General features: G+C 49.9%; 1 long non-coding RNA gene across 1 annotated transcript in view; it reads left to right on the top strand.

The window, feature by feature from the left end:
- Positions 1-2,123, top strand: part of LOC147236839 (uncharacterized) — a 12,490-nt gene extending 10,367 nt beyond the window's left edge. The window contains exon 6 of the long non-coding RNA XR_015108862.1: positions 231-2,123. This is a non-coding gene — a long non-coding RNA (uncharacterized LOC147236839). The remainder of the gene's footprint in view (positions 1-230) is intronic.
- The last annotated feature ends 7,780 nt before the right edge of the window (positions 2,124-9,903 follow it).

Raw genomic sequence — 9,903 nt, 5'->3', positions numbered from 1 at the left:
CTCTCACAGTCCAAAAACAGTCAGCAGGTTCATTGAAGCTTCCAAAATAGGAGTGAGAAAGAGGGAGAAGGTCTGATATCTCTGTGTGTGGACCTTTTGATTGACAGCTGACCCTTCCTGGTTAAGCCCCGCCCCTCGGCCCAATGTCGGCCGGGATTGGCTCCAGCTTCAACACAGATCTGAGTGTTGAAGGACTGAATGAATAAACGTGCACTTCCTGTCCCCGGAAGGAGAGGATGAGTGTGCTGGAGGCGGGGTCAGCGCCGGGGCGTCCCTGTTACCGATTGGTTGGACTCCAAGACCCACGCCGAAGCCCACCAACCAGGACAGAGGAGCAGCAGGAGAAACTGTGACCACGATTCCTTCATCAGGTGCGTCAATATATCCTTATTTGCTGGAAGGTTCACAGGAAGCGGGTCGGTTAACAGGAAGTGACTAGCATTCCGCCGTTTATTACTCAACTCTCGGGTTCCTGCTAGCCTGTGGTTCCACTCCCGCGCTGCAGGGGGCGCTTTTACAAACCTTCTCGTCTTGACGTTCTCAGAGAAGCTAATGCTAACACCTGTCCTTTGCTTGCTCTTTAGCTGCCCGCTCCCCCCGTCTGCATTTCGGTATCCTGCCATTCAGCTACTTCTACTTCCTGTATGTACTTCCTGTATCGGTCGTTAGCTCCGCCCCATGCGTGTGCCCATCCAATCAGCTCTCTCTGAGTGAACCTGACTCTTGTTGTGTTCCTAGCTGGGTTGAGGAGCCAGGTTCTGGTTCCCACTGCTTTGTTAAACGCCCTACTGTTAAAACCCCAGATTATTGGATTAAATTATTATTTCATAATTAAATTTAAAAAAAAAAACAACTTATTATTAAAGTATCAGGTGGTTTTGTGGAGGTATCAGCTAACATGAACGCCTGTTCATGTCATAAAAACAAAAAGCAGCGGTCATCCCGCATCCATAATCCCGCACTTTGCGGCTCATTATGGGATTGCAGTCTTAATCACCCGGGTTCGCCATGCCATTTCCGGGCGCGTCGTCCATGTCTGTGGAGTCGCCGTAGCATTAGCGTTTATTGACCAGAGCATCTGTTGGCATTAGCGTTCTTTGACGTTAGCGTTTACTGACAATAGCATGTAATGACGTTAGCGTCGCTGGAGCAGCAACTTGCAGAGGGACAAACCATCACTTCCTATCTATGTTTGACTTCCCTTGTTCTTGCTTCCTGCAATGGTACGCCCCTTTTTTCACGAGTGGGTCGACACTGGCGCCGTCGGTCATCTGCCAAGAAGCCCAACCCGGCCTGCCCTGAGGAGGCTTTAGAGAATCAGATCATGAGCGGCTCCTTCAAAATAAAAAAACAAAACAAAAAAAAAAAATGTGTGTCGCGCGGATTAGAAATGGCCGTGGCGGGAAAACCCGCTGTGGATATTGATCCGAGTAAATCCCCGCTGACCCAGAAGCTCCCACCCGGGCCGAGTGACCACTCCTCTCGCTCGTGACGACGCGCAAAAAAAGCCGAACCCGCAGTCCATCTGTGCCGCAGCTCTCCTCCCGCATTGCAGCTGATTAGCGGCTGCTCTTCGCTTCCTGCGGCGCTTTGCAACCCGAGACGGAAACGCCACTGTAATCACAACGCGCTGACATTCGACCGCCGGCTCTGGACGCCGAGAAATGAGGCCCTACCTTTTGGCGCGGGGGAGGAGGAGGGGGCCTCGTCGCTGCCGCGCCTTGTTTGGAAAATGCCGGGATATGTTTATTGAAAACAGCTTGTAAGATCCTGATCAGTAAACCGCGGTAAATCCCTGCGGGACAGATGGTGATATTAATGCTAGCTCGCCGCCGCCGCTGAACTGCGGCCTAGCCAAGCGCAACCGTCCTGCCAAGAAACAGACACTGACTAAACCCCAAAACACTGGAAACGCCTGATGCGGATCGGCGGCGGCTTTCCTCAGGCGTTTCTACTTGCCGGGCGCTAACTCAGGATCACACTCAGTTTGTGTGTGTGTGTGTGTGTGTGTGTGTGTGTGCATTGCTGTTTACCTTGGCCGAGCAACTTGGGTTGCGGCAAATCTGTGGCCGCCTTTTCAGGGCCGCAGTCACAGGACCAGCGCTTTGAGGCTGTTAAACCAATGAGTAGGAAAGAAGTAAAAACTGGAAAGATGTAGTACTACTACTAGCGGATTCGTAGATTCGGATTGATTCTGTTGGATTTTGTCACGAAGATTTGCAGCTGGGCGGCCCCTTCTGGGTGAACAAAGTTAAGATACGCAGATGTTTGACAGCCTGGTAGGTCCAACCCGGTGATCAGTAATGGAAAGCCGAAAACCAGGAGCGGTGAGGCATCCTAATCGCCATGGCGACAGGGCATGGAGGACAGTCCTAGAACAAACAAACAGACCAACCAGAACGCTAGGTGACGTCATGCGGCTTCAACGGATGGCGGAGCGACTCACCAAAAATCAAACACAAACACTCTTGTCTCACCAGGCATCTAAAATAGAATAAAATCAAAATTTAGGATATGACGGTAAGTTTATGGATATAAAACTAAAGCGTCTTCTATGACGGAGATGCAGTTGACTCCATTTGGATCAGCAGATGTTAGCATGTGTGTTAGCACTTAGCTAATCTGGCTGTCCCTTTGCTTTGTGAGACAAGAAGCAGCGAGCTCATCGTCGCTTCCATTAATGGTGCGTTCAGGGTCACAGGAAAAAAACTACATCACGGCGGTTTAGCTCCAGTGTGCCATGACAACGGCGCCCACATCCAGGAGCGGAGCAAGTCAAGTCATGCCGGAGTTATGGTCAGGAAGCGCCTTTAGGTGACACAACTCTTCAACATTACATCATCGGTCACGGTCATGTGATCACAAGGTATCGCATTTATCTATAAAGGGGCGAAATTCAACTGAGCCAGGAACCGCACACGTGCACAAACTTGAATGCTGCTTGAGTTTTACGTGTATGTACTGGAAATAGGTGACGTTGACGTTAGCATCAAAACATGTGTCGAGTATGTTAGCGATGTGCTTTATACATGACCTATTTGATCTATTTAGCCGAGCCTTTTCAGTATTATATACTATTTCGTCCAACTTAATTTGTTCAAAATTACGAATTTGTGGACACCATGTATACCCTTAAATACTCAATGTGCGACATCGAGGTACAAAAGAGTACTTTGTGTCCAGAATTGCGCTGCTATTTCTGCAGCAAATAGACTGTAAACCAATTTGCAGAAGTTCCCTGAGCCGCGCCTTCCAATAATCCACGCAGAATAACTGTATTACAGGGAATATCTGCGATGTAGTCTCACAGATAATATAACAGCGGTGGTGTTTGTGCAGCGGCTAGTCGATATCCTTAAATCGCCTTTGAATGGACTCACTGGAGAGGCCTTGTAATCCTCCATCTTGAGATTTGATGGGTAACATTGGTGTGTGTGTGTGTGTGTGTGTGTGTAAGTAATCTCAACAGACAATATCTGGGGTTTCAGCATCAGGTGGTCTGGTTTCCATGTGCCAGATAGTTTCAACCAATGGCATTTTTTGTGAATCTGGAATGTCGGCTGGAAGTGAGCCACGTCACTAACGCCGTCACAGGAGCGCTTGCTCAGTTTTATAAGTTGAGTTTTATAAGAGTTTTATAATTTGGCACCAGTGGGCGTTGCAAGTTGGGGGTAGTTGGCGTGGCTAGTTGGTAAAGAAACCTGTTAGCATGTGAGCTAACAAACCTAACCTGGCGTCAATTGCTGTCAACCAAGGTGTGTGTTGTTCGCCGACCTGACTGCTGACACGCGCCCGACGGCCAATGAAAAAGAGGAACTAGCATCAGAAAACGACAGAAATTAGCTGAAATATCTAAAAATACGATAGCGACCGGTGACGGTTTGCGAAGCCAAACTGGACCAAAGTTCACGGCAGAAAGCTATGCTAACAGGTGCAGCCATGTTTGTTAACCCTCTAATCTCTCTTAGACGTGGTTGTTCTTGTGATGCGTTCAGGCGACTCCAGTCGGCTCGACGAATCACGAAGCGTGCGAGGGATCGCTCGTCAGTCGTTAAATCCGCCGAAACCGTGTGTTGGTCTGCAACCCTGGGTCTGTTTCAACGTCTGTAACCGTGGCGACAGCTGAAAAGACAGAAACCAATTGGAAAAAAAACACCAGGGGGCGCCAGGGTTTCTTTTTTTTAAAGTCGTCATTCACCGGGACGATTTGTCCCACGTCCATTCCGGCGTCAGTCAAGTGAAGATTTTGCAGAACGTATCGGAAAACTCAGAAAGTACTCGTAATGGCGGTGGCAGATAATTGTTGGAGGCTGGCGAGGCCGCCGCCGCCGCCGCCGCCATTGATGTCACGGAGGAGAAACCCGAGCCGACGAAGCGCCCGTCCTGGTAGTGATTAGTCCGCCGGCCCTTCGAGGGGTCCTGCCTGTGTTTACATGTCCCGGGATGTGACGAACGCCGCTAATCTTCGCGGAGGTCGACATTTTCCAGCTCATCACGCCGCCCTGCATACAGCGCCGGCCCGAAACTTTAATCAGAGACCCCCCGACCCCCGACGGGCGGCGTTTTCGCTCATCCCTCGCCGGTCTGTTTCTGGTTGGAAAGTGTTGAGCGCTCCTCTGCGGTTTTTCCTGGAAGAGCGGCATCATCGCGCCCCGGTTTTTTCGCGGCGTCCGCCCGGCATTCTGGTTTGCGCCGCGGCGGAGACTCATCTCCGTCTAACAGACCATCAACGCACCGCCAGGGGTGAAGTCACTTTTATGGAAATGAGCGAGAGGGGAAGGGAAGCGGGGGAGGAGGTGAGGAGCAGCTGCTCGTTCCTCCGACGTCGGCATGGGACAGGTCTGGTCGTGGACGCCTGGTCTTCATGTTCCTTCTGCAGAACATCTGCTTTCCATGATTCCATATGTATTCCAATGCGTCCTTTAAACACCAAAACAAACTAAAGCTGATGTTACAGAGCGTCTTTCAAATTCACCAATGGCATTAAAAGCGTTTATAACTATGGAATAACCCTTTATTGTGCGGCAACAACCTATGTTTAGGCGCTAGCAAACGATCCGTTCGTGTGCTAGCCTTTGGCTTGAGAGACCAGAGGTAGCACATACAAGAATACTAGCGTTAGGTGGACGCTAGCTTAGCATTACAAAGCAAATCCTTGCATGGTTTATAACTTCACATGTGATTCGAACTGTTACTTATTCATACATGTGAATGAGAGGGTGAAAGGATGCACGTCTAAATAACCTGTTGATGAGCGAGTGAAGTGTAATATGTCTTCGCATAAATGAGAGAGTGATTGATTATGGATCCATATGATGCGTGAGTGAATATTTATGTTTCTGTATAGGGTATGAATGAGAGGGTGAATGGTTGCATGTCCAATGAGAGCTTTATGAACCATGAAAGAGTGAACGAATCACGAATCTCCGGTCAAATAGATCCGCGTCTTCCGCATTTTTCTCCAAGGAGCACCTGAACGTATGAGGTTCTTCTCGCCGGGTTGGAAGCTCCGCCCCCTTTCCATTCATGCCGCACCTGCAGCTCACGTCTCATTTCCGACGGACCTCGGAAGCTCCCCTCCGACGTTCCCGCCGGCAACAGACCGGTGCTCCTGAATGGAGGCTCCCGCATGGGGCTCCGACCAGGCGTGACCAGACGGACCCCCTCCTCCTCCTCCTCCTCCTCCTCCTCCTCCTCCTCCGCCCCCCGAGACATCGGGGATCTTCGGCGTCTGAGTTCTCCAAAGGCTTGGACTCGCAGGAAGCGAATTTGACGGCCATCTTTAAAAGAAAAAAAATGGCCGCCCCCCGCGACGCTGACCTTTTCTGGAGATCGGACGCTTTTACGAGGAGGAGGCGGAGGAGCGGCGCCCGACGGAGGGAGGACGGGTGAAGCAGGTGTCCTGCTCGCCGCCGGGTGGAGGTGCTGCTGGCGGGAAGCCAGGGAGACCATTAGCGGGGAGTGGGTGGCGTTCGGTGTAGCGTGGAGGCGATACGCCTGTTTAAAAAGACAAAAAAAAAAAAAAAAATCCTTCCACCTTCCAGCTCGCATTTCAATCGCTTTTCTGTTTTCGCCATCCTGCTTTTTACCCGGTCACACATGACCAGAGCCATGAGAACGCCTCGGCTCCTCGCGCTTGTTTATGCGAGGAGTGGGTGGGTGTTACAACCGTGCAGGAATCCACGGCGGCATCCACTGACCTAATTGTCTGTGGATTCATGTTAAACAAACAGCAACCGGAGGAAGGGCGGCGTTCCATCGCTCCAATCTATGCAGTGGGAATTGTTGATTGAGAGGCTGAAAGGTGACGTGGGAATGAGTGGGTGAATACTTGGACGTCTCTATATGTTGCCCCGTGATTGGTCCAGGGGGACCTCCGCCTCTCGGCCAATGACGTCTGGGATTGGCTCCAGCTTCCCCCCCCCCGCCAACCCCGACCGCAGAATGAGTAGTATAGGTAATGAAAGAATAAATGAATAATCATGTCATCTCACGTTATGAATAACGCAACAAGGATTAAAAATGATCTGGGCTCAGCAAAAGTACACTGTTAAATTGCTGAAACAGCACACACACACACACACACACACACGCGTGCATAATCAAGACTGAGCCCACGTTCTCACCGTTCTTTGTTATAAAGTCCACGTTTGTCTTTGACGCCGACCCAAAAATATGCTCTAAAATCAAACATAAGAAAGTGTTAAATATCAGAATAAAAGTCCAAATATTAACTCACGCCCTAATGTTCTATAAAGTTCAACCGCATGTGTTTTCTCACTATAATTACTTTTAATCTCAACGCTTTTCCTTTTGACTCGAAACTTTATTCATGAATCACTAAATCATGAAAGAAAGAAAGAGAAATGGATGAATTTAAAATGAAGTATAAAAAAGAAATGAAAGTGAATTGATTAATGAATGCATAAAAAGTTCATATATAAATAATATAAATGTGTTAATGAAAAATGTAAATTAAATGATGTTATAATAAATGAATACAAATAAATAAATATGCAAATATTTATTCTAGGTCTCTTCCGCTTGCAGGATTTTATGCCGTCAATAAATGAATGGAAGTCAGGAGTTTCTCTTCCTCCTGTTGATCCCTTCACTTTAAAACAAAAAACAAACAATAAAAACTAATCCCTTCTGATTTTATAATCCCACCACAGAACTTTCCTTGACTCGGCCAGGTCATGTGACGGGATAAAGACGCCGCCGTCGGGGGTTCTGCGGCGTCTCCAGCCGCACTTCTGGGTTTCTGTCGGGGAAAAGTCCTCCGTCCGAGGCAGGCAAACATGGCCGACCCTGCAAAGTGTTTGGGGGGGTCGGGGGGTCGGGGGGGGGGGGGGGGTTCCCTCCCAGCTTCCTTAGAACAACAATTGTCTGCGAGTAGCGGCGCTGAATGGCGGCCGAGCTGCGCGCCGACACCCGAGGGGCCGGGGAAACCGCCGTTCGGACGGGATTATTGCCAGAGCCGACGACCTGTTTGCTTAACCTCCTCACCCGACCCCTGAGGAGGGGTCAAGGTAGCCGGGCCGGCGCCCCCACGCCGCCCCCGCTCCTCTCCTGCTGCTTCCTGCGGGACCGTGAAGCGCTCCTCCCTCCGCTTTCCCACACAGCGTCGTTACCTCGATTACATCACACGTCATCAAGCACGCCAGGGATTCGGGCTGGTCGGGGTTTTCTCTCAGGGCCAGATGTATGGCTGGCTGCAAGGCTATGTGTGTGTGTGTGTGTGTGTGTGTGTGTTTGTGTGCGTAATCCTAATCTCGAGCCGGACAGCGAAGGATGCGGTGGTTCGTGTTTGCATCAAGGTCAGATGGTTTCCAAGGTCACGGGAAACAGGACGTTTGGAAAAATAAGTTCAGCTTTCAATTTAAACATTTTTTTTTTTTTTGATTCGGGTTTTTGCTTTCGGTTCGACGCCCCGAGGCTTTTGTTCCTCCCAGTGATCAAAGATATCCCCCCCCCCTCCCCGCCGTCGTTCATTAGCGTCTCTTTTCTCCCTCAGGGGCGGGGCTTAGTGGTGTGACATCACCGTTCCCTTGACATTTGACCTTTGCTTCAGAAAGGATGTGAGTTTTACATCAAATACGCACTAAACCAATCACTTTCTAGGAGTACATTTGTAATCTGATAGATCTTCATCGTGGTAAAGATCAGCACGCTAGCAAAGCTAAATGCTAAAAACAGGAAAAGCAATATTAGGCAACCGAGCTAAAACTTAATTTTCTGCTATTAGCGCTTTTGTTACCTCAGCTTCAGAAAGGATGTGTGCTTTACATCAGATACATGCCAAAGAAATAATTTGCTAGGAAAATAAAGTACTCACAGTTGTGGCAGCGAGTAGTGGTACTGATGCAGTGCTAGCAAAGTATTCCTTTTCCACAAGTACCAGGTTGGAGACTTTTTTTTTAGGTAGTACATTTATAATTCGATACATCGCTTAGGAGTCGTGCTCAAGATCAGGATGCTAGCAAAGCTAATTGCTACCAATCAGGAAACAGTGTGGTTCACAGCAATATTAGTCCATCAGGCTACTTTTGTGCTTTTTAGCACTCCTGCTACCTCTGGGCCTCTCAGCTCGAGCCCGATCCGTTGGCTTCCTCCATTGAAATCTCTCCGCAGACGCCGCTGAAACGATCCCGCCATCTTGTCCGCCCGGTCATTAAAGTATCAAAGAACTAATCTACCCTCCCCCCCGGCGACGAAAACAAACATCGACGCTCTCGTTTCGCTCGCCGGGCCGTAATCTGTGGCCGCCGGCCAACAGCGGCTCTTAATGTTGCCACACAGGGTCGGGCTGAGCGGCTCAAGCCTCCTGCTATCAGGCAGCATTATCCCTCAGGAGAGCCTAACATTAGTGACCTGTGAGCCGCAATGTTGGAGCGCCGCCGCCGCCACCGCTGCTGCCGCCGTGCAGGTTAATGAGCAGCGAACAGAGCCGCCTGAGTTCCCCCTGCTAATGTCACGTAGATATTTAACGAAAGGTTGGCCGGCGGACAGATATTCTCCCTCTTGGAAGGAGGGGGGGTTTAGAGGATTCCGCCTTAGCTTTATATACCATCTGTCTAGCCGCCAACATGGCTGCCACATGGGAAACTGTCTGCAGGGTGATATTTAGTAGATAGCTAATGGAGGACGTGTGGAAAGTTGATGCTAGCTCTTGCAGCTAGCAGCAATGAGGGCTGGCTTTATGGAAATGAGCGATGTTAGCATCTTCTCCGACCTTTAAGCGTCCTTGACTTTCTGTTTATGGTCGATGTTTTGGTTGCTAGTTTTTCCTCAGCGTCCAAAAGCAACCGTTGCTATTTCATACGTGCTTCCTGTCACCCACATCAAAAGCGTGCAATCTGTTTGTCATCTCTAAGTTCCTTTAAAATTTACTAGCAGAAATGATGCCACACAGGAAGGAGACCTTCAGCTGATGTGCTAATTTAGCATAACAAGCTAGTTGCTCAATGCTAATTGCTGCGCAGCCTGTTTCCCATCCGCATGTTTGTCATACCTTGACACGGAGGCCGTCTCCAGGCTCCAGTGTTCCCTGCAGCTGTTAGCTCCGGCTAACAGTGTAGCACAGGTAGCCGTGTTGCTTCGCTTAGCCCTCGCGATCGCCGCAACACCGTCGTCGTCAGTCGTTCTGTGTCCGCCTGGGAGGCCAGCGATCGGTAATCCCCCACCAGAGCGGCTTCTGCGTTGTCACAGGGTTCGGTCTCAGGTAGCATTCGGCAAACACACGAAGCTCGGCGGGGATTCCCCCCCGCTAATGACCGTAAGCTGTTGCCATGACACCAAAGAGCTCCGGCGTGTCAGACGAAGCTGATCCCTCGTTAATATTTTCCATATCTGAGCGGTCTGGTCTAGACAGGGAGGAACGGTATCACCTGCAGAACCGCT

Source organism: Fistularia commersonii, chromosome 2, assembly GCF_037954325.1.
Source record: "Fistularia commersonii isolate RoL2024-O1a breed Wild chromosome 2, RoL_Fcom_v1.0, whole genome shotgun sequence".
Taxonomy (NCBI): domain Eukaryota; kingdom Metazoa; phylum Chordata; class Actinopteri; order Syngnathiformes; family Fistulariidae; genus Fistularia; species Fistularia commersonii.
Note: the sequence above shows the minus strand (reverse complement) of the source record. Positions and strands in the feature narration are given on the sequence as shown.